At 41.7% G+C, this 22,219-nt stretch overlaps 1 protein-coding gene across 1 annotated transcript in view; it reads left to right on the top strand.

The window, feature by feature from the left end:
• The first annotated feature begins 1,946 nt into the window (after positions 1–1,946).
• Ano4 (anoctamin 4) overlaps positions 1,947–22,219 on the top strand; it is a 408,979-nt gene continuing 388,706 nt past the window's right edge. The window contains exons 1-2 of the mRNA XM_029482964.2: positions 1,947–2,023; positions 12,896–13,147. The gene's annotated coding sequence lies outside the window, so the exon portion shown is untranslated. The remainder of the gene's footprint in view (positions 2,024–12,895; positions 13,148–22,219) is intronic.

Below are 22,219 nucleotides of genomic sequence, written 5' to 3'. Positions count from 1 at the left end.
GTGCAGTTTTACTGTCTATATATGAATCCACGAGTAATGTAAGTTAGTTCTGTTTTTATTCAAGTGGTTTTGATTGTGTGTTCATCTGTGTGTGTGTGTGTGTGCAGGCCTGAGGACACTCTCATGGGTTGCTCACCTTTTGGGTACTTGCCGAGCAGGCTAGGCTGGCTATCCAGTGAGCCCCAGGACCTGCACTCTCCACCTCTCTTCCTCTCACTGGGATCACACAGGACAGCACCATGCAAGCCTTTGCTTGTTCGTTTTATCATGAGTTCTGGGAATCAGACTCAGCACCTGAAAAGCACTTTCCTGACTGAGATGCCATCCCAGCCCTCTTGTTCAAGTCTTCGTAACTGGAATCACATGCATTGCTCCTTGTTGGATTATTTTTTTTTTTATTCAGCCTTATGTGAATGAGATTAACCCATGATACTTTGTGAAGATTTGTTTTCTTCCTTATATAGTATTCTGCATTATAGATATGCCTGTTCTTTTAAAACAATAGAAAAAGGAGGATAGTTGATACCAAGTGGGTGTTCTGTGCTGCTAGACGCGGCTGTAGAAAGACTTTATTATTAACTGGTTTAATGTTCTTTATTATTTCCATTCCCCTATTCAAAGAAACAAAGACCAATAGACAAATAACAGGCTCAAGACATGCCCAGGTGTCTTATATATATTGTTATATACAATATATATTATATAAAATAATATATATAAATTCTGAGATCATACTCTAATGTAATAATACTACACACACACACACACATATATATATATCTCCAGGATCTACAGACTTCATTGATTTCATTCAGTTTCAAGATTCCCCTCTGGCTACACGATATTCTCATTTCACCAAAATCGGTCCCTCAAGGACTAAATCAATATTAAGGCTGTCCTGAATTGTCTGGTTTAAGAGCCACACATAAGTATTTGATTGATGTTTTCTGTTCGAGGCCCATAAGTGTGTGCACCTTTCGCCACATGGTTTCCTTGTGTCACAGATTGCCACACCTCCTGTGCCTTTGCAGCCCTGACTTACCACTGAGAGCAGAGGGGCTTTGCCACTTCGGTTTACCCACAGCCCCTTCCTAGACAACTGCTTCTGATTCAAGCATCCTACTTTACTACTGACCCTAGTCTTCCATAAGCATTTCTCTTTTATGCTGTTCCTCCTGCTCATCCACAGCCACCTATCACTAACAGATGTTTTCTCTCTGTTGTGTGCATTTCCCATGCCTTTAACCCTGCCCCCTAAAGATCTCCTTTCCAGAATCTTCTAAAGGCAGACTGTTAGTGAAAGCTTTAGAGAGAATCGAGAATGGCGACTTTGGAGCAGGTAGACTCATTGGCTATGCTTTAGATCTGAATTGGTCGATCCAACACATTCCACATAGACTGACTTATGTGCCAGGGGTACATTTCCTGTGGCTGATCTTATGCTGTATCTTAACTCCCTATCCTTGAGATTAGCCTTATGACCACCGTGTTCAGGTGGAGACTAATACTGAAAGGAATTAAGCAAGTTAAAGAACGTACATTAAACAAAGCTGGCCTATTTCTTGTCTGTGACCACAACCTCTTTATAACTAGGAAGAAGTAAAAGTAGCCGTGTGTGTGTGTGTGTGTGTGTGTGTGTGTGTGTGTCTGTGTGTGTACACCTCCTTTAACTTTTTTTTTCCCCTTTTGTTTTGCTTTAAATCAATGAACATTGTTATGTTTGGGTCTGCCCTTGACAACCTCAGGGATTGCTGGTGTGCAAAAGAGTACCCACAACCTTGTGTGCTTGGTGCCTGTGACCCAGCGGATGAATATGAGAGCACCTTTGTCACAGACGCAGAGCTGCCTTTGTTGTTATTAGAGTTTCAGTCATAAGCTTACATCGTAGTCATGGTAACCACGAGTTGGTATTAACCTTCTTGTCTTGCTTTCTTAACAGACAAAGATGTGAGCAGTGGGAGTTATAACCTGTCCTCTGCAACCACGGGCAGCTACTACAGCTGTGTCAGCCAGATCACCATAGGTGAGCAATTGCAGCGACTGTCGTGTAACATGCTTAACCTGAGTGGAGGGGGGGCTTAGGGAGGAACAAGGAGAAAAATACCTATGAAAGAATTGGTTTTCAGAACCACAGCAGTTGCTGCTGGTGGGTTCTCGTCCTGGGGCGCCCTCTTGTGGATTCTTGCTGCCATTGGCAGGAGACGTGTAACTAGTCTATAGCGAATGGTTTCTTTTCCTGCCTCCCGAGTGCTGGGATTAAAGGCGTGCGCCACCACGCCCGGCTTCTCTCTCCCACTTCTTTCAAAACTTTCCTGAGTCCAGAATCGTAGGCAGTGACTTACAAACAATTTGGTGGTGACCACAGCTAATATTTATTTTGTACCCACCGGCTGCTGTTGGCTCTCTACTTAATCCATTTTACTAGACAGGAACTCTGTGAGATGGCACCAGTATTTCTTCATCACACAGATTAGGGGACTTGACTTCTTTTTGTTATTGATATGATCAGGGTTCCAGTACAGGTCTCTTAGACTACAACCCATGCCTTGGGACTCCAGAATGTGGCTTCTTTAACTGCCATAGCAGGGAGCTCTGTCAAATAATGACGGCCCTGTAAAATACATTTGAATTCTTTTGATTATAAAGTCGCAAAAGTATATTTGAATAGAAAACTACACATGGACACCTTCTGTTCGAAATACCTATTAAAAACTACGTTGGATTTAAAATGCCACCAAGCAAAGTGGCCTCCAATTCCCTGATTAGTTTACTAAAAAATGTCCTGTGACTGCTGGGATGCGATTGCTGCTTGCAAGACAATGTGCTATTAGTTTCAGTGGGACAATCTTTGACCCCGACGTCATACTTCTGGGTATTTTATAAAGAGTCTGCACTGCCATCACCTCTGTCTAATTTACTCTGAAGTCCGTCGCCGCTCACTGGTATGAGGTCTCTGGATCTTTACATGGTGTGAGTACGCTCTGACATATCCACTTTTTTCACCTCTCATGAAGTCTGTGGGTTGGTATCGCTTTGTTCAAACACCAAAGCAGACTCAAGGATTAAAACTAAATGGGAGAACTTGGTTCAGAGTATTACTTTTTTTTAAGTGATTAATTTTAAAATGAAGAGTAATGACATTTAAAAATTATCCTCTGGAGTTCACCCATCAGAGCCTGTTTGAAAATATCAAACACTTAAGATCGTTTTGGAAATATTTGTCAATCAGGGGCAGGCCATAGAGGGAGGGCCTGCAGTAAGGCATTGAGAAGCTTGAATGGCCAGCATGGATGAGAGACTATTCTGAGACTATTCTGTGTTTCCAGTGGGAGATTCTAGTGTGTTATGCAAGTCAGTGGCTCTGAGTAGAGTCACTGACATGAGACAGTAACAAAGCCAAAAAAGTGGGGTCAAGAGGCACATTGGAGGGTGAAGGACAGGTTAGTGGGCTAGAATGGTCATTGACTGCATCTGAGGGTAGACAAGAGTGCTCTGAGACTTTGAGTCAGGGTGCCAATGAGTCTAGTCACTGTCAGAAATATGTTAGTTAGGAAAAGGGTACAACCAATATAGTTTAGATATGCTGGGGTGTGGCCATTAAAGCTTGGATATGAGGTAATGCATGGGACTCCTTAAAATCTCTTGAAGGAAATTGGAATTGTGGGTAGAATGCTCAGAGAGTGCAGTCAGAGGCACTGCCTGCATGGAGAGGTTGGCTGAGTCTTTGGGATTGCCTGAGATCCTGAGAGTGAGAGCCACTACATTCTGTGTTCAGAGAGCCAAGAAATCTTTGAAGGGAACCCAGTTAGAGAGAAAGATAGACAAATGGAAGGAAGTTAGACAAATAGGATTCTTGAAAATCAGAGCAACTCAAGCTCAAAGTTGACCCCGAGGACACCCCTATATAGGACTCACGTTGCAGAGCTTGGTGTAAGGAGCTGTGGGGCACCATGGGCTGAATAATGAAATCCCCAGTGAAACTGGAGGGAGGCAGAGTAGCAGTGATGTAATAGGAGACCCAATGGGGGAAGGTGTCCCGTAGGTGCCATTCTGAGGACTCTTTCTGTATTTACTCACTCCATGCTAACCAAGGTCCTGAGGTAGATAGGATTACAGCCTTCACTTTAGAGATGGGGAAACCGAGACCCTGGGAGGTTAAGCAATTGACTCTGGACTCATTGGTAGTAAGAATTAGGGTTTGAGAACAGGCAGCCTTGATTCTGTTGGATGGCATTCCGGTTACCTGGCAACTTGCACTCAGGGGCAAATGCCCTTTCTCCATCCAGAAGCTGTACCTACCATGTCAGGATATGTGGGTTAAACCGGGTCTTCCAAAGGTGTCTTGAGTTTTCAGTACCTGAGAATCAAGTCAAGATGACACCATACTTGCTTAGTCCACCTGTATGCCTGTAATGAGAAGGGTTAGAGAAACACACAGGGACAATGCCATGTGGCAGTGGGGTAAGATGTCTGTCAGCTGAGGAATAGCAATGAATTCTAGGAACATAGGAACCCGAGAAAAAAGCAAAGAGTAGATTCACTGATGGAACCATCAGAGGCTGTGTGGCCCTTGTGACACATCACTTTCGACTTCTGCTTTCCAGAACTGTGAAACAATACATTTCTGTTACGTTAAGCCACACAGTTTTGTGGAACTTTTCTTTTCTTTTTTACAAGAGTTCTTACAAATCTAACCTCTGAAAGGGAGGTGGGGACAGGGAATGCTTAGTTTTCTAAGGTGACAATATAACCAAACTCCTACTTCAGTTCCCTGATTGGCCAAGACCGTAGGGAGCTTATTCTTGAACCAACAGAAGGCCAGAGGCAGAGTTGTTCTGAGCTGTTGTGAGAGGCCTTCTCCCTTCCACTTTCATGGTGGCGTATCCTCATGGTGGCCGCCACCATGAGGAAAAGGAATGCACTGTCTCCTTAGGCCTCCACTAGTGGAGAGCCTTTCCCCTGAAGAGCTTCAGGAGACCTGACTTGCATCCACAGGTTTAAGGGGTCCCATGACCATTCCCGAGTCAACCAACTGAGTGTGTACCTATCAGGGCCACTTGAGGGCCTGGACAAGTGAAATTAAATCAGCTGTTTTGAGTTGCTGTCCCCAGGGCTCCTCGGGGTTGGGGCAGAAAACAAAGTCAAAGCTGTTGAAGGAAGGAAGGCCATGAGGTTCTGCAGAGGGAACAGGCAGCATCCATTTCCCACAATCCATCCAAAGTCTTGGTAATAAAAAGCTTTTGGTAACATTCATGGCAAATGCAGAAAATAGAAAAACAATGGAGACACTCAGGGCTAGAGGGAGGGCACCTTCCTATGGATCATTTAAGGAGCTCTGCTTGAACAGTTCTTTGCTTTCTTGTATCCCTTACATTCATCCTCTTAGCGAGGTTCTCAACCTATGGGTTGTGACCCCTTGGGGTTGAATGACCCTTTCACAAGGATGGCCTAAGACCATCAGAAATCCCATTACGATTCATAACAATAGCAACATTACAGATACAAAGTAGCAACAAAAGGAGTTTTTTGGTTGGGGGTCACCACAACATGAGGAGCTGTATTAAAGGGTCACAGCATTAGGAAGGTTGAGAGCCACTGTCTTGGATAACAGTCATCCTGTATGTGAGGGATTCTAAGATACAGGGCTTGTATAGATAAATCCTTACATGAGCTGCAGAAGCAGAGGTATAGGAAGGATCTGAGGCATAGACAAACCACTCTTTCAAAGTCCTTCAATAGGTTTTGGCTCTTGGCTGACTCCCTATTGTATGGTAGCTCTTATCCATGTGTTAGAGCTGTCAGAACCTCAGAGGTGAGTACCATCAATTTTCTACCAAAGACTGATGACAGCACCGGGTGTGCCTTCTAAGGTCCCCTTCAGTTTTGAGTCTGTCAAGTGACAATGTTGATGTTGAACCTAAAGGCAGCTGAGATACCTGTTGCCACCTTTCTCCCTTAGTGGACTGACGTTGTGGGGGGTAGGGTGGGGGTGGGAAGCATGAGCCTGCTACCAGCGGGACATCCTGTTGCTTGATTCTGGGATGCCAGCTGTTCCTTTGGTTGGCCGTTCCCTCAAAATACTTTGACCTCATTGCTACTTTTAAATTTAGAGTGTCCCATTTACATTTGATCATAATTATGCAGATCTTATTATAGCTCCTTTGTATCAATGAAATGGATTAAAATATTTGCTAATGGGCACCATTTCTGGGATAACAAACATGAAAAAACCTTTAGCCATGTGAACAGTGTCTTTTTAACATTAAGAAAATGCTACAAATTAGCTATGATTTTCTAGCTAAGAACTAGTAAACCCTGAAACTTTGGAGAGTCCAGAGTTATTGAAAACCGTCAAAAATTATTTTTCAAGGAAGAAAATATACATATAGTTGTGGTGAATACATAGTTACAGTTATGGGTGATTTGGCATTATGTGTTTTATGTACATATTTAGAGTATACAATGTGATATTATATATATAATCAAATTCTTAGTAAGAAACTTCTGGGCATATATCCAGAAGAAGTTCCAACTTGTAATAAGGACACATGCTCCACTATGTTCATAGCAGCCTTACTTATAATAGCCAGAAGCTGGAAAGAACCCAGATGTCCCTCAACAGAGGTATGGATACAGAAAATATAGTACATTTACACAATGGAGTACTACTCAGCAATTAAAAACAATGAATTTATGAAATTCTTAGGCAAATGGATGGATCTGGAGGATATCATCCTGAGTGAGGTAACCCATTCACAAAAGAACACACATGATATGCACTCACTGATAAGTGGATATTAGCCAAGAAACATAGAATACCCAAGATACAATTTGCAAAACATATGAAACTCAAGAAGAAGGAAGACCAAAGTGTGGATACTTCATTCCTTCTTAGAATGGGGAACAAAATACCCATGGAAGGGGTTACAGAGACAAAGTTTAGAGCTGAGATGGAAGGAAGGACCATCCAGAGACTGCCCCACCTGGGGATCCATCCCACATACAACCACCAAACCCAGACAGTATTGCATATGTCAGCAAGATTTTGCTGGCAGGACCCTGATATAGCTATCTCTTGTGAGGCTCTGCCAGTGCCTGGCAAATACAGAAGTAGATGCTCACAGTTATCTATAGGGTGGAACACAGGGCCCCTAATGAAGGAGCTAGAGAAAGTACCCAAGGAGCTAAAGTGGTCTGCAACCCTATAGGAGGAACAATATGAACTAACCAGTACCGCCCACCCCTGCCCCCAAAGCTTGTGTCTGTGGTTGCAGATGTATCAGAGGATGGCCTAGTCGGCCATCAATGGAAGGAGAGGCCCTTGGTCTTGAGAAGATTATATGCCCCAGTACAGGGGAATGCCAGGGCCAGGAAGCAGGAGTGGGTGGGTTGGGGAGCAGGGTGGAGGGAGGGTATTGGGGACTTTTGAAGAGGAAACTAGGAAAGGGGATAGCATTTGAAATGTAAATGAAGAAAATATCTAATAAAAATATTTATTAAAAAAAGTTGCCAGGAAAAAAAAGAAAATTAACACAGCTATTGACTCCTAGTTTTCTTTATTTGTGTATGGTGTGCATTTCTAAAATCTACTCTTTTAACAAATTTGCATTGTAAAATACAGTGTCATTAGTATATGGCATCCTTTGACCTCCATCTCCCATTCCTTCCTCCTATTCCCCTGAACTACATCTACTCTCTGTTTCTGTGTAGTTGGGATTATTTGGCCTTTTATACTTAAAGATTGCATAGAAAAGTAAGGCTGTGCAGTGTTTTTTTTTTTTTTTTTTCCCTCTCTGTGCCTGGCTTGTTTCACTTAACAAGATGTCTTCCTTGCTTATTAAACAAAGGTCTCTTTGGTAAAGGTTGAACAATGTCCTTTTTATATTTACAACAGGTTTCCCATTCTTAAATTAAGGAGCACTTATAGAGTCTTAAACACACTTTCACAGTGTGCTCTCTTCTTGGTAATGATTCTAGACGGACTTGGGCATGTGGAAGGAAAGAGAAAGAGACTTGAATCTCTAGGTTTTCAGGGCTGACCATTTGCTAATGAATAATGGATTGGTATGATGTTCCTTGGGGAAGGCTATTTCTTCTGTGCTCAGCATTCCTTAGTTGACTGTAGTTCTTTGTCTAGGGCTGAGGCCTGTGGGCTTACACATGAATATGTATATTCATGTCATCCCTGTTCAGGTCCTGTTTAGACAGCCATGCTACTGAGATTATATGGATATAGCTTCTGACATTCTTAAGAGATACAGTCTTACAGCATAGTTATATACTTAGGAAAACACACACACACACACACACACACCACACTCCAACACTTAAAAGAGGCTGTGAATTCCAAGGAGAGCAATGGAAGGGAGTATATGGGTGGGTTTAGATACAGTGGCTCTCAACCTTCCTAATGCTGCATCCCTTTAATACAGCTCTTCATGTTAAAGTGACCTCCAGCCATAAAATTATTTCATTGTTACTTCATAACTGTAATTTTGCTACTGTTACGCATTGTAATGTAAATATCCGATATGTAGCATATCTGATATGTGACCCCCAAAGCAGTGGCAACCCACAAGTAGAGACGCTCTGGTCTAGAGGGAGGAAAGGGACAGGAAAGGGATGGGATTATACTACCATGTCAATAACGTTTAAACAAATGTTTAAAGAAAGAGAGACTTGAGTGTCTGAGTGGTGTGGCAAGGCAAGTATTCTTTGGCGTGATAAGGAGGCATTATTGGTTCAATTTTAAAAATAAAGAATATAAAAAAACCCACTTATTTAAATGGAGTACTCTGGAACTTCTCTTCTAGAGCAAATACCATAGTAGGGCTTAGAGGAGAGTCAAGAAGATTGAGTCAGAAGTGTAGTCTGGAAATCGTGATTAGGCTCACTGCTGGGAACAGCCTTCAAGCTCCTCCCTGCTCCCACTACTGTTCAGAGCACAGAGAGGTTAAGTTCTTGTTGATGAGCCCCAGGGGCTTCCTGGTCCTCTCAGAAGATTCACTTACATTTCCTGCATCCCATGTGATGACTTCTATGAAGGTGACCAAATGAGAAGGATGAAAACAGTCATATTAGCATGATTTTTAGCACTTTCTTTCCCTCAAGTATTCTGATAATTGGGTTCCTCTATGAAAAGTGTCCAGAAAGGAATAAATAACACAAATCTGACTTTTCAGGGCACAGTTCCCATTTGTAGTTCCCAGAATGTATCTTGACGACTTTCTTTTTTTTAAATTTTTAATATTTTTTATTACATATTTTCCTCAATTACATTTCCAATGCTATCCCAAAAGTCCCCCATAGCGCCCCCCACTTCCCTACCCACCCATTCCCATTCTTTTGGCCCTGGCATTCCCCTATATTGGGGCATATAAGGTTTGCAAGTCCAATGGGCCTCTCTTTCCATTGATGGCCAACTAGGCCATCTTTCGATACATATGCAGCTAGAGACAAGAGCTCCGGGGTACTGGTTAGTTCATCATGTTGTTCCAACTATAGGGTTGCAGATCCCTTTAGCTCCTTGGGTACTTTCTCTAGCTTCTCCATTGGGAGCCCTGTGATACATCCAATAGCTGACTGTGAGCATTCACTCCTGTGTTTGCTAGTCCCCTGCATAGTCTCACAAGAGACAGCTATATTTGGGTCCTTTCAGCAAAATCTTGCTAGTGTATGCAATGGTGTCCGCGTTTAGAAGCTGATTATGGGATGGATCCCTGGATACAGCAGTCTCTAGATGGTCCATCCTTTCATCACAGCTCCAAACTTTGTCTCTGTAACTCCTTCCATGGGTGTTTTGTTCCCAATTCTAAGAAGGGGCACAGTGTCCACAGTTTGGTCTTCATTCTTCTTGAGTTTCATGCGTTTAGCAAATTGTATCTTATATCTTGGGTATCCTAAGTTTTGGGCTAATATCCACTTATCAGTGAATACATATTGTGTGAGTTCCTTTGTGATTGTGTTACTTCACTCAAGATGATGCCCTCCAGGTCCATCCATTTGGCTAGGAATTTCATCAATTCATTCTTTTTAATAGCTGAGTAGTACTCCATTGTGTAAATGTACCATAATTTCTGTATCCATTCCTCTGTTGAGGGACATCTGGGTTCTTTCCAGCTTCTGGCTATTATAAATAGGGCTGCTATGAACATAGTGGAGCATGTAATTGACAAGTGGGACCTCATGAAACTGCAAAGCTTCTGCAAGGCAAAAGACACCATCAATAAGACAAAAAAACCACCAACAGATTGGGAAAGGATCTTTACCTATCCTAAATCAGATAAGGGACTAATATCCAATATATATAAAGAACTCAAAAAGGTGGACTCCAGAAAGTCAAATTACCCCATTAAAAAATGGGGCTCAGAACTGAACAAAAAATTCTCACCTGAAGAATACCGAATGGCAGAGAAGCACCTGAAAAAATGTTCAACATCCTTAATCATCAGGGAAATGCAACTCAAAACAACCCTGAGATTCCACCTCACACCAGTCAGAATGGCTAAGATCAAAAATTCAGGTGACAGCAGATGCTGGCGAGGATGTGGAGAAAGAGGAACACTCCTCCATTGTTGGTGGGATTGCAAGCTTTTACAACCACTCTGGAAATCAGTCTGGCGGTTCCTCAGAAAATTGGACATAGTACTACCGGAGGATCCAGCAATACCTCTCCTGGGCATATATCCAGAAGATGTCCCAACCGGTAAGAAGGACACATGCTCTACTTGACGACTTTCTTAGTGACAGAACACACACCAGAGCATGCTTCACCACTTTCTTAGCAAGGAAGTACATCTTATATTGTCTTCAGAGTGTCTAACCTTGAATCTTGACTTATGTGTAATCTTGACCATGGGGAAAGATATAGCTCCCCTCAGCCTCAGTTTCTGCATCTGTCCATGGGACAAACAGTGCATGATTGACAGGAATATTGTGAGGTTGACATGCGGTAATGCTAATAGTTCGATTGGTGCTATGGCAGTAAGTACTAGGAATATTGTCATTTTTGATTTCTAGGCTTTAATCACAACTTTGGTGTGGATGGTGACTGGATTTATGGTGCTTGCCTCATTGTTCTTGACCATCATTTCCATTTCTCAAGCTTCCTAACATATGTGTTCACATGGCTATTTCCACTGAAGCTTAAGTGCCTGCTGTCTCAAGACACACCTGGCTTTACTCAATCCTGGAAAAATTCAGACCTTCTGTTTACACTGGGCTGAAGAAATGGTCATTCTCTTTGTCATAGCTTTGACTGACAACTTGTCAGTGCGAGACAGTTATCAGTTACTTTTATGTTGCTTTGATCAAATACCATGATCAAGGCTACTTATAGTAGGAGGTGTTTATTTGGGCTTATGGTTCTAGAGCAGTGGTTCTCAATCTTCCTAATGCCTTGACCCTTCAATCCGGTTCCTCATGTCATGGTGACCCTCCAACCATAAAATTATTTTGTTGCTACTTTATAACTGTAGTTTTGCTACTGTTATGAATTGTAATGCAAATATCTAATATGCAGGATATCTGATATGGAATCCCCAAAGGGGTCTTGACCCACAGGTTGAGAACTGCCTGTTTTAGAGGCATAGGAGTACATCATGGGAAAGAGGCATGGAGGCAGATACAGGACACTAATAGCTGGCATCCTCAACTGCAAATGATAATGATGATACATTCTGCCCACCTGGATCAGACAAGTTATCCCAATTATTCTATTCCTGTATGATATTCATAACTACCTATGGCTATTTAAACGCATGTGGGATCAGGATCTTCTTCCTGTCCATCCTCCATCTTGCTCCTTCTCTGTCCCTGCAACTCTTAGCTCTGTGTCCCTTTTTTCTGTCCAATCACAGGCCTCCTGCTGCACTAACAACTAAATATATTGGACAGGGAAAATCCTGCTACATAGCACCTTTAACAAATCATTAGTTCCCTTTTTATGATCTCTGGTCAATGGTTATACAACCTCATGGAATGTGGTCTGAGTAGTAGATGCTTGCTTGCTAGCAGAAGCAATTAACTGGTGACACTTGGAGACTTGCAGAGTTCTCATTGCAGTTTTGATGATCAGAAAGGACCTAACAGCATCCCCACTATAAAAGAGCTTAATAAATACTGATATAATTTTTAGAAATTCTTATAGGATCATTATTAAGAATTAAGAAGTCATCTATTTGTCTAGATAGCATCAATACAAGACAGTACATCTTTGTTGTTCTGCAGAGATCTGCTCAACAGGGTGGGCTAATACCCAGTAACTGTTACATATTTAATAATAACAGGAAAAGCACATTAATAGCAGGAATGTTTCCTAAAATGAATTTCTCATGGGCCTTGCCTGTGGGAGCAAATCTGTCATGGATTATTTTAAATCTAAGCAGACTCATCTCGGGACAATCACCGGCTAGTTCTTAGCTTGTCCTAGGATGGCTCCTGACAAGTTGCTGTATGGGGTAGAGATTGGCTGTGTAAAGTGTCTAGCATATAGTTGTTCTTCAATTGCTTCTTAAAAGTCTATGACCACAGAGGCTGGAGAGATGGCTCAGTACTTAAGAGTATTTTCTGCTCTTCCCAAGGATTCAAGCTAGTTGCCTGCACACATGTTGAGTGGCTCATAATTGCCTGTAACTTTAGCTGTTTTGATTGGACATGGTTGTTGGACACTTGTGAACACCTATGGCAGGCACATGCAAACACACACACACACATGCACACACACACACGCACACAATGTGGCTTTAATAAGTTTAATGTGACAAGATGAACACTATTTGTCAAGTGTGACAGTAGCTGTTTATCCTGAGAATTTCTCAGGATTGGATTTGACTCACAGTCAAACAGTGTATAAGGTTTTGATATGGTTACTGACCCAATTTGTTTACCTCAACAGGCTACGATGTTGCTGGGCCTGTTGCAATTGGACTCACCCACTGGAAGAATCCTTATGTACAAGGCAGACCCACCCTCCCATCAGATCTGCCCCTCTTCCTCTCCAAAGACGCAGGCATCCCTGTGTACCACCAGTCCTTCACTCGCAAAGCTGACCTGGCCACACCTTTGTCTTGTCCCGCCTCGCTGTCCATCACTCCAGTGCCTTCTTACAGCAGCAGCAGCCAGGAGACTCTGAGCCAAGACACAGCAGGTAACAGTGCGGGCCTCTTTGGGGGTTCAGGTCTTGGCATATCTAATGTTCTTTCATTCATTTCCCTGCTGACCCGATTGTGTCTGTACTTCTGCTTGTGTGATGCTCTGGACTCCTACAGTATCTCCATGCTCCCTGTTAAATCCCTTAGTTGGATTAGAAGGAAGGTTATGTTTGGAGACAAGTGACTGAAGTGTTATTCCATTTGCTAAGATGTTCCCTAGGAATGAACTTCAACTAGGAGTTTAAGAAGCAGAAAGGGAGACTTTTGGCTGAGTAATTTCTTTTTGAATATCTTTGCCCCACCAAATTGACCTGCTCAGTCTTACAAGTGATCCCTAAGCACTCTTTAGATTCCAAATGAGCAATTTCATCAAAGACACTTTGGAGGAAATTTCTCATGGCATATGAGGAAGATGAGCAATAAAAAAGTTAATAATAATATTTTGTGATCTACAAAAATTACATAAAGTTTGACTTTCAGTTTCTTACATTAGGTCTTTTTGGATACAGCCATACTTTCGTTTATGCATAACCTACAGTGAGTTTTGCATAACAATGTAGAATCAAGTAATCATAAAAAATTTTGTAGCTTGTAATGCCAAAAATGTTTACTGTCTGGTTCTCTTTTGCTGATCACTGATCTATGTGATTTTTTTTTTTTAGAAGTCATAACTTAACCAAGGCACAGCATTTATGATATGTCACATTTGAAGTAAGGGCCACACATGCAAGGATGGCTCGCTCACTGTTCTTGTTTCTGACGTCTGAGGTGAAGGTTTAAGTGATGTAAATATTATGCTGCTGTATTTTCTTTTGTAGCTACATTACTTAGAGAAAATGGTTTAACTAGCAAACTCCAGCAGCATTCCGTGGCAAGTAACAATTCACAGATGCTGCCACCTAGAGACAAGATGCTGAGGCTGTGAACATCATGGATCCAGGCAATCACCACTGAACTTGTTAAAACTGAGGACCCCTAGGCAGTACCCCAGGTGCCCTGTGCACAGAGCAGTGTGGCCTCGGCAGTGTGCATTTTATAGACCGCCTTTTTTGAAGTTTGATTGTGTACCTTCCTCACACACCATGAGCACTTTCCCCCAGAGTGTCTTTGATTGAATTGTTCAGTTGAAATCTAAAGAGTGTTAGGGATCAGCTGTAAAACATCAGCCCTGACCATGACAGGGTATAACCATCTTTCTGATTATCCTGAGTGAGGGTCACCTTGCTATAGAGATAATCTGTGTAGTAAGCTCAAAATTCTATGGTGCTTTGAGTTTTATAAAATATGTACAGTGTGTGTGTGTGTGTGTGTGTGTGTGTGTGTGTAGCTGTGACAGGAGACAGGGGCCCAGGGGGCATGGCCAAACACCTACAGTCACTTAGGGTCACCAGGGTTCTAGGCCTGTGCTTGACTGCGGACCAGGCTGTCTGTGAACAGCTCAGTGCATGTATATATATATATATATATATATATATATATATATATATATATATATATATATATATATATGCTAGGTGCCAGGAGGTGCCTGTGGAGGCCAGAAGAAGATATATGATCCCCTCAAAATGGAGTTAGAAGACAGTTGTTAGCCTCAGGATGGGTGCTGGGAACTGAATCCTGGTCCTCTGCAAGAGCAGCCACTGTTCTTAACTGCTGAGCTGCCCCTCTAAGTCGAGGGTGTTTGCTTTTATTGTAAAAAGGAATGACTGTGTTTGCTTTTGTTCAATAAGATCTGAAGTTGAGAAATCAAATGCCTGTGGAGTCCCTATCTTCTCTGGACCCCTCTATCCTTCCCCCAACTGTTCCATAAAGTCTCCAAGCTCTGTCCAATGTTTGGCTGTGGCTCTCTGGATCTGTCAGATGCTGGGTGGAGCCTCTCAGAAAACATTTGTGCTAGGCTCCTGTCTGCAAGCATAGAGTAAACTAACCTGGACCCTTGGGGGCTCTCAGAGACTGAACTTCCAACGAAAGAGCAAACAGACTGGACCTCGGCCTTGTGCACAAATGTAACCAATGTGCAGTTTGGTCTTCATGGGGGATCCTTAAACAACTGGAGCGGGGCTGTCCCTAAATCAGTTGCCTGCCTGTGGATCCTGTTCCTCCAACTGGGCTGCCTTGTGTGGCCTCAGTGGGAGAAGATGAATCTAGCCCTATAGAGACTTGATGTACCAGGGTTGGGGGATACCCAGGAGTGGTCTCCATCCTCTCAGAAGAGAAGGGGAGGAAGAGTGGGGGAGGGACTGTGTGAGGGGGTCATCGATTGAGTTGTAAAGTGAATAAATAAAGTCATGTAGAAAAAGAAGAGAAATCAGATGCTTTCTGTAGGTACAGTAAAGGAATGTTATGACCTTTTTCAGCACAGAGGGGTGTGAAATGCGAGCCGCCAGGTGAACATTCTACCTTCCCCATCAGTGAGCCCGTTTTCCTTCCCATGGAGCAGTGTATGCAGAAGCCAGTTGGTTTTGGAAAGAGCTTTCTATATTTTTTTAATTTACTTTTTAAAAAAATTAGGTATTTTCCTCATTTACATTTCCAATACTATCCAAAGAGTACCCAATACACTCCCCCACCCTGACTCCCCTACCCACCCATTCCCACTTTTTGGCCCTGGCGTTCCCCTGTACTGAGGCATATAAAGTTTGCAAGTCCAATGGGCCTCTCTTTCCAGTGATGGCCGACTAGGCCATCTTTTGATACATATGCAGCTAGAGTCAAGAACTCCGGGGTACTGGTTAGTTCATAATGTTGTTGCACCTATAGGGTTGCAGATCCCTTTAGCTCCTTGGGTACTTTCTCTAGCTCCTCTATTGGGGGCCCTGTGATTCATCCAATAGCTGACTGTGAGCATCCACTTCTGTGTTTGCTAGGCCCTGGCCTTGTCTCACAAGAGACAGCTATATCTGGGTCCTTTCAGCAAAATCTTGCTAGTGTATGCAATGGTGTCAGCGTTTGGAAGCTGATTATGGGATGGATCCCTGGATATGGCAGTCTTTAGATGGTCCATCCTTTCATCACAGCTCCAAACTTTATCTCTGTAACTCTTTCCATGGGTGTTTTGTTCCCAATTCTAAGAAGGGGCACAGTGTCCACAGTTTGGTCTTTGTTCTTCTTTTTTTTTTGTATCTAATTCCAGTAAAGTTTATTTATTTATTTTTTAATTTTTAATATTTATATTACATATTTTCCTCAGTTACATTTCCAATGCTATCCCAAAAGTCCCCCATAGCGCCCCCCACTTCCCTACCCACCCATTCCCATTCTTTTGGCCCTGGCATTCCCCTATATTGGGGCATATAAAGTTTGCAAGTCCAATGGGCCTCTCTTTCCATTGATGGCCGACTAGGCCATCTTTCGATACATATGCAGCTAGAGACAAGAGCTCCGGGGTTCTGTTTTGTCCTGTTGTTTCAACAATAGGGTTGCAGATCCCTTTAGCTCCTTGGGTACTTTCTCTAGCTTCTCCATTGGGAGCCCTGTGATACATCCAATAGCTGACTGTGAACATCCACTCCTGTGTTTGCTAGGCCCCGGCATAGTCTCACAAGAGACAGCTATATTTGGGTCCTTTCAGCAAAATCTTGCTAGTGTATGCAATGGTGTCAGCGTTTAGAAGCTGCTTATGGGATGGATCCCTGGATACGGCAGTCTCTAAATGGTCCATCCTTTCATCACAGCTCCAAACTTTATCTCTGTAACTCTTTCCATGGGTGTTTTGTTCCCAATTCCAAGAAGGGGCACAGTGTCCATACTTTGGTCTTTGTTCTTCTTGAGTTTCATGCGTTTAACAATTGTATCTTATATCTTGGGTATCCTAAGTTTTTGGGCTAATATCCACTTATCAGTGAGTACATATTGTGTGAGTTCTTTTGTGATTGGGTTACCTCACTCAGGATGATGCCCTCCAGGTCCATCCATTTGCCTAGGAATTTCATAAATTCATTCTTTTTAATAGCTGAGTAGTATTCCATTGTGTAAATGTACCACATTTTCTGTATCCATTCCTCTGTTGAGGGGCATCTGGGTTCTTTCCAGCTTTTGGCTATTATAAATAAGGCTGCTATGAACATAGTGGAACATGTGTCCTTCTTACCTGTTGGAACATCTTCTGGATATATGCCCAGGAGAGGTATTGCTAGATCCTCTGGTAGTATTATGTCCAATTTTCTGAGGAACCGCCAAACTGATTTCCAGAGTGGTTGTACAAGCTTGCAATCCCACCAACAATGGAGGAGCATTCCTCTTTCTCCACATCCTCGCCAGCATCTGCTGTCACCTGAATTTTTGATCTTAGCCATTCTGACTGGTGTGAGGTGGAATCTCAGGGTTGTTTTGAGTTGCATTTCCCTGATGATTAAGGATGTTGAACATTTTTTCAGGTGCTTCTCTGCCATTCGATATTCCTCAGGTGAGAATTCTTTGTTCAGTTCTGAGCCCCATTTTTAATGGGGTTATTTGATTTTCTGGAGTCCACCTTCTTGAGTTCTTTATATATATTGGTTATTAGTCCCCTATCTGATTTAGGATAGGTAAAGATCCTTTCCCAATCTGTTGGTGGTCTTTTTGTCTTATTGACGGTGTCTTTTGCCTTGCAGAAGCTTTGCAACTTTATGAGGTCCCATTTATTGATTCTCGATCTTACAGCACAAGCCTTTGCTGTTCTATTCAGGAATTTTTCCCCTGTACCCATATCTTCGAGGCTTTTCCCTACTTTCTCTATAAGTTTTAGTGTCTCTGGTTTTATGTGGAGTTCCTTAATCCACTTAGATTTGACCTTAATACAAGGAGATAGGAATGGATCAATTCTCATTCTTCTACATGATAACCACCAGTTGTACCAGCACCATTTGTTGAAAATGTTGTCTTTTTTCCACTGGATGGTTTTTGCTCCCTTGTCAAAGATCAAGTGACCATAGGTGTGTGGGTTCATCTCAGGGTCTTCAATTCTGTTCCATTGGTCTACTTGTCTGTTGTTATACCAGTACCATGCAGTTTTTATCACAATTGCTCTGTAGTACAGCTTTAGGTCAGGCATGGTGATTCCACCAGGGGTGCTTTTATCCTTGAGAAGAGTTTTTGCTATCCTAGGTTTTTTGTTGTTCCAGATGAATTTGCAAATTGCCCCTTCTAATTCGTTGAAGAATTGAGTTGGAATTTTGATGGGGATTGCATTGAATCTGTAGATTGCTTTTGGCAAGATAGCCATTTTTACAATGTTGATCCTGCCAATCCATGAGCATGGGAGGTTTTTCCATCTTCTGAGATCTTCTTTAATTTCTTTCTTCAGAGACTTGAAATTCTTGTCATACAGATCTTTCACTTCCTTAGTTAGAGTCACGCCAAGGTATTTTATATTGTTTGTGACTATTGAGAAGGGTGTTGTTTCCATAATTTTTTTCTCAGCCTGTTTATCCTTTGTGTACAGAAAGGCCATTGACTTGCTTGAGTTAATTTTATATCCAGCTACTTCATTGAAGCTGTTTATCAGGCTTAGGAGTTTTCTGGTGGAATTTTTAGGGTCACTTATATATACTATCATATCATCTGCAAAGAGTGATATTTTGACTTCTTCTTTTCCAATTTGTATCCCCTTGATCTCCTTTTGTTGTCAAATTGCTCTGGCTAGGACTTCAAGTACAATGTTGAATAGGTAGGGAGAGAGTGAACAGCCTTGTCTAGTCCCTGATTTTAGTGGGATTTCTTCCAGCTTTTCACCATTTACTTTGATGTTGGCTACTGGTTTGCTGTAGATTGCTTTTATCATGGTTAGGTATGGGCCTTGAATTCCTGATCTTTCCAAGACTTTTATCATGAATGGGTGTTGGATTTTGTCAAATGCTTTCTCAGCATCTAACGAGATGATCATGTGGTTTTTGTCTTTGAGTTTGTTTATATACTGGATTACGTTGATAGATTTCCGTATATTGAACCATCCCTGCATCCCTGGGATGAAACCTACTTGGTCAGGGTGGATGATTGTTTTGATGTGTTCTTGGATTCGGTTAGCAAGAACTTTATTGTGGATTTTTGCATCAATATTCATAAGAGAAATTGGTCTGAAGTTATCTTTGTTGGGTCTTTTTGTGGTTTAGGTATCAGAGTAATTGTGGCTTCATAGAATGAGTTGGGTAGAGTACCTTCTGTTTCTATTTTGTGGAATAGTTTGTGAAGAACTGGGATTAGATCTTCTTTGAAGGTCTGAAAGAACTCTGCACTAAACCCATCTGGTCTTGGGATTTTTTTGGTTGGGAGACTATTAATGACTGCTTCTATATCTTTATGGGATATGGGACTGTTTAGATCATTAACCTGATCTTGATTTAACTTTGGTACCTGGTATCTGTCTAGAAACTTGTCCATTTCATCCAGGTTTTCCAGTTTTGTTGAGTATAGCCTTTTGTAGAAGGATCTGATGGTGTTTTAGATGTCTTCAGGATCTGTTGTTATGTCTCCCTTTTCATTTCTGATTTTATTAATTAGAATACTTTCCCTGTGCCCTCTAGTGTGTCTGGCTAAGGGTTTATCTATCTTGTTGACTTTCTCAAAGAACCAGCTCCTCGTTTGGTTGATTCTTTGAATAGTTCTTCTTGTTTCCACTTGGTTGATTTCACCCCTGAGTTTGATTATTTCCTGCCTTCTAGTCCTCTTGGGTGAATTTGCTTCCTTTTGTTCTAGAGCTTTTAGGTGTGTTGTCAAGCTGCTAATGTGTGCTCTCTCTAGTTTCTTTTTGGAGGCACTCAGAGCTATGAGTTTCCCTCTTAGAAATGCTTTCATTATGTCCCATAAGTTTGGGTATGTTGTAGCTTCATTTTCATTAAACTCCAAAAAGTCTTTAATTTCTTTCTTTATTCCTTCCTTGACCAAGGTATCATTGAGAAGAGTGTTGTTTAGTTTCCACATGTGTGTTGGCTTTCTATCATTTATTTTGTTATTGAAGATCAGCCTTAGTCCATGGTGACCTGATAGGATGCATGGGACAATTTCAATATTTTTGTATAGGTTGAGGCTTGTTTTGTGACCAATTTTGTGGTCAATTTTGGAGAAGGTACCATGAGGTGCTGAGAAGAAGGTATATCCTTTTGTTTTAGGATAAAATATTCTGTAGATATCTGCCAGATCCATTTGTTTCATAACCTCTGTTAGTTTCACTGTGTCCCTGTTTAGTTTCTGCTTCCATGATCTGTCCATTGGTGAAAAGTGGTGTGTTGAAGTCTCCCACTATTATTGTGTGAGGTGCAATGTGTACTTTGAGATTTACTAAAGTATCTTTAATGAATGTGGCTGCCCTTTTATTTGGAGCATAGATATTCAGAATTGATAGTTCCTCTTGAAGGATTTTACCTTTGATGAGTATGAAGTGCCCTTCCTTGTCTTTTTTGATGACTTTGGGTTGGAAGTCGATTTTATTAGATATTAGGATGGCTACTCCAGGTTGTTTCTTCAGACCATTTGCTTGGAAAATTGTTTTCCAGCCTTTCATTCTGAGGTAGTGTCTATCTTTTTCTCTTAGATGAGTTTCCTGTAAGCAGAAAAATGTTGGGTCCTGTTTATGTAGCCAGTCTGTTAGTCTATGTCTTTTTATTGGGGAGTTGAGTCCATTAATATTAAGAGATATTAAGGAAAAGTAATTGTTGCTTCCTTTTATTTTTGTTGTTAAAGTTGGTATTCTGTTTTTGTGGCTGTCTTCTTTTAGGTTTGTTGAGGGATTACCTTCTTGCTTTTCCTAGGATGTGGTTTCCACCCTTGTATTTTTTTTTCTGTTATTATTCTTTGAAGGGCTGGATTTGTGGAAATATAATGTGTGAATTTTGTTTTGTCGTGGAATACTTTGGTTTCTCCATCTATGTTAATTGAGAGTTTGGCTGGGTATAGTAGCCTGGGTTGGAATTTGTGTTCTCTTATTTTCTGTATAATATCTGTCCAGGCCCTTCTGGCTTTCACAGTCTCTGGTGAAAAATCTGGTGTAATTCTGATAGGTTTGCCTTTGTATGTTACTTGACCTTTTTCCCTTACTGCTTTTAGTATTCTATCTTTATTTAGTGCATTTGTTGTTCTGATTATTATGTGTCGGGAGGAATTTCTTTTCTGGTCCAGTCTATTTGGAGTTCTGAAGGCTTCTTGTATGTTCATGGGCATCTCTTTCTTTAGATTTGGGAAGTTTTCTTCTATAATTTTGTTGAAGATATTTGCCAGTCCTTTGAGTTGAAAAATCTTCATTCTCATCTACTCCTATTATCTGTAGGTTTGGTCTTCTCATTGTGTCCTGGATTTCCTGGATGTTTTGAGTTAGGATCTTTTTGGATTTTGTATTTTCTTTGATTGTTGTCCCGATGTTGTCTATGGAGTCTTCTGCACCTGAGATTCTCTCTTCCATCTCTTGTATTCTGTTGCTGATGCTCGCATCTATGGTTCCAGATTTCTTTCCTAGGGTTTCTAACTCCAGCGTTGCCTCAATTTGGGTTTTCTTTATTGTGTCTACTTCCCTTTTTAGGTCTTGGATGGTTTTAGTCAATTGCATCATCTGTTTGGTCTGGTTTTCCTGCATTTCTTTAAGGGATTTTTATGCTTCCTCTTTAATGTCTTCTACCTGTTTAGCAGTGTTCTCCTGCAATTCTTTAAGGGATTTTTGTGCTTCCTTTTTAATGTCTGCTACCTGTTTAGCACTGTTCTCCTGTATTTCTTTAAGTGTGTTATTAAAGTCCTTCTTGATGTCCTCTACGATCATCATGAGATATGCTTTTAGATCTGGGTCTAGCTATTCCAGTGTATTGGGGTGCCCTTGACTGGGCGAAGTGGGAGTGCTGGGTTCTGATGATGGTGAGTGGTCTTGGTTTCTACAGTAAGATTATTACGTTTACCTTTTGCCATCTGGTAATCTCTGGAGTTAGTTGTTATAGTTGTCTATTTAGAGATTGTTCTTCTGGTGATTCTGTTAGCCTCTATAAGCAGACCTGGGAGACAGACTCTCTCCTCTGAGTTTCAGTGGTCCGAGCAGTCTCTGCAGGCAAGCTCTCCTCTTACAGGGAAGGTGCACAGATATCTGGTGTTTGGACCTCCTCCTGGCCGAAGAT

Source organism: Mus caroli, unplaced genomic scaffold, assembly GCF_978045245.1.
Source record: "Mus caroli unplaced genomic scaffold, Mus_caroli_1 scaffold_9, whole genome shotgun sequence".
NCBI lineage: Eukaryota > Metazoa > Chordata > Mammalia > Rodentia > Muridae > Mus > Mus caroli.
Note: the sequence above shows the minus strand (reverse complement) of the source record. Positions and strands in the feature narration are given on the sequence as shown.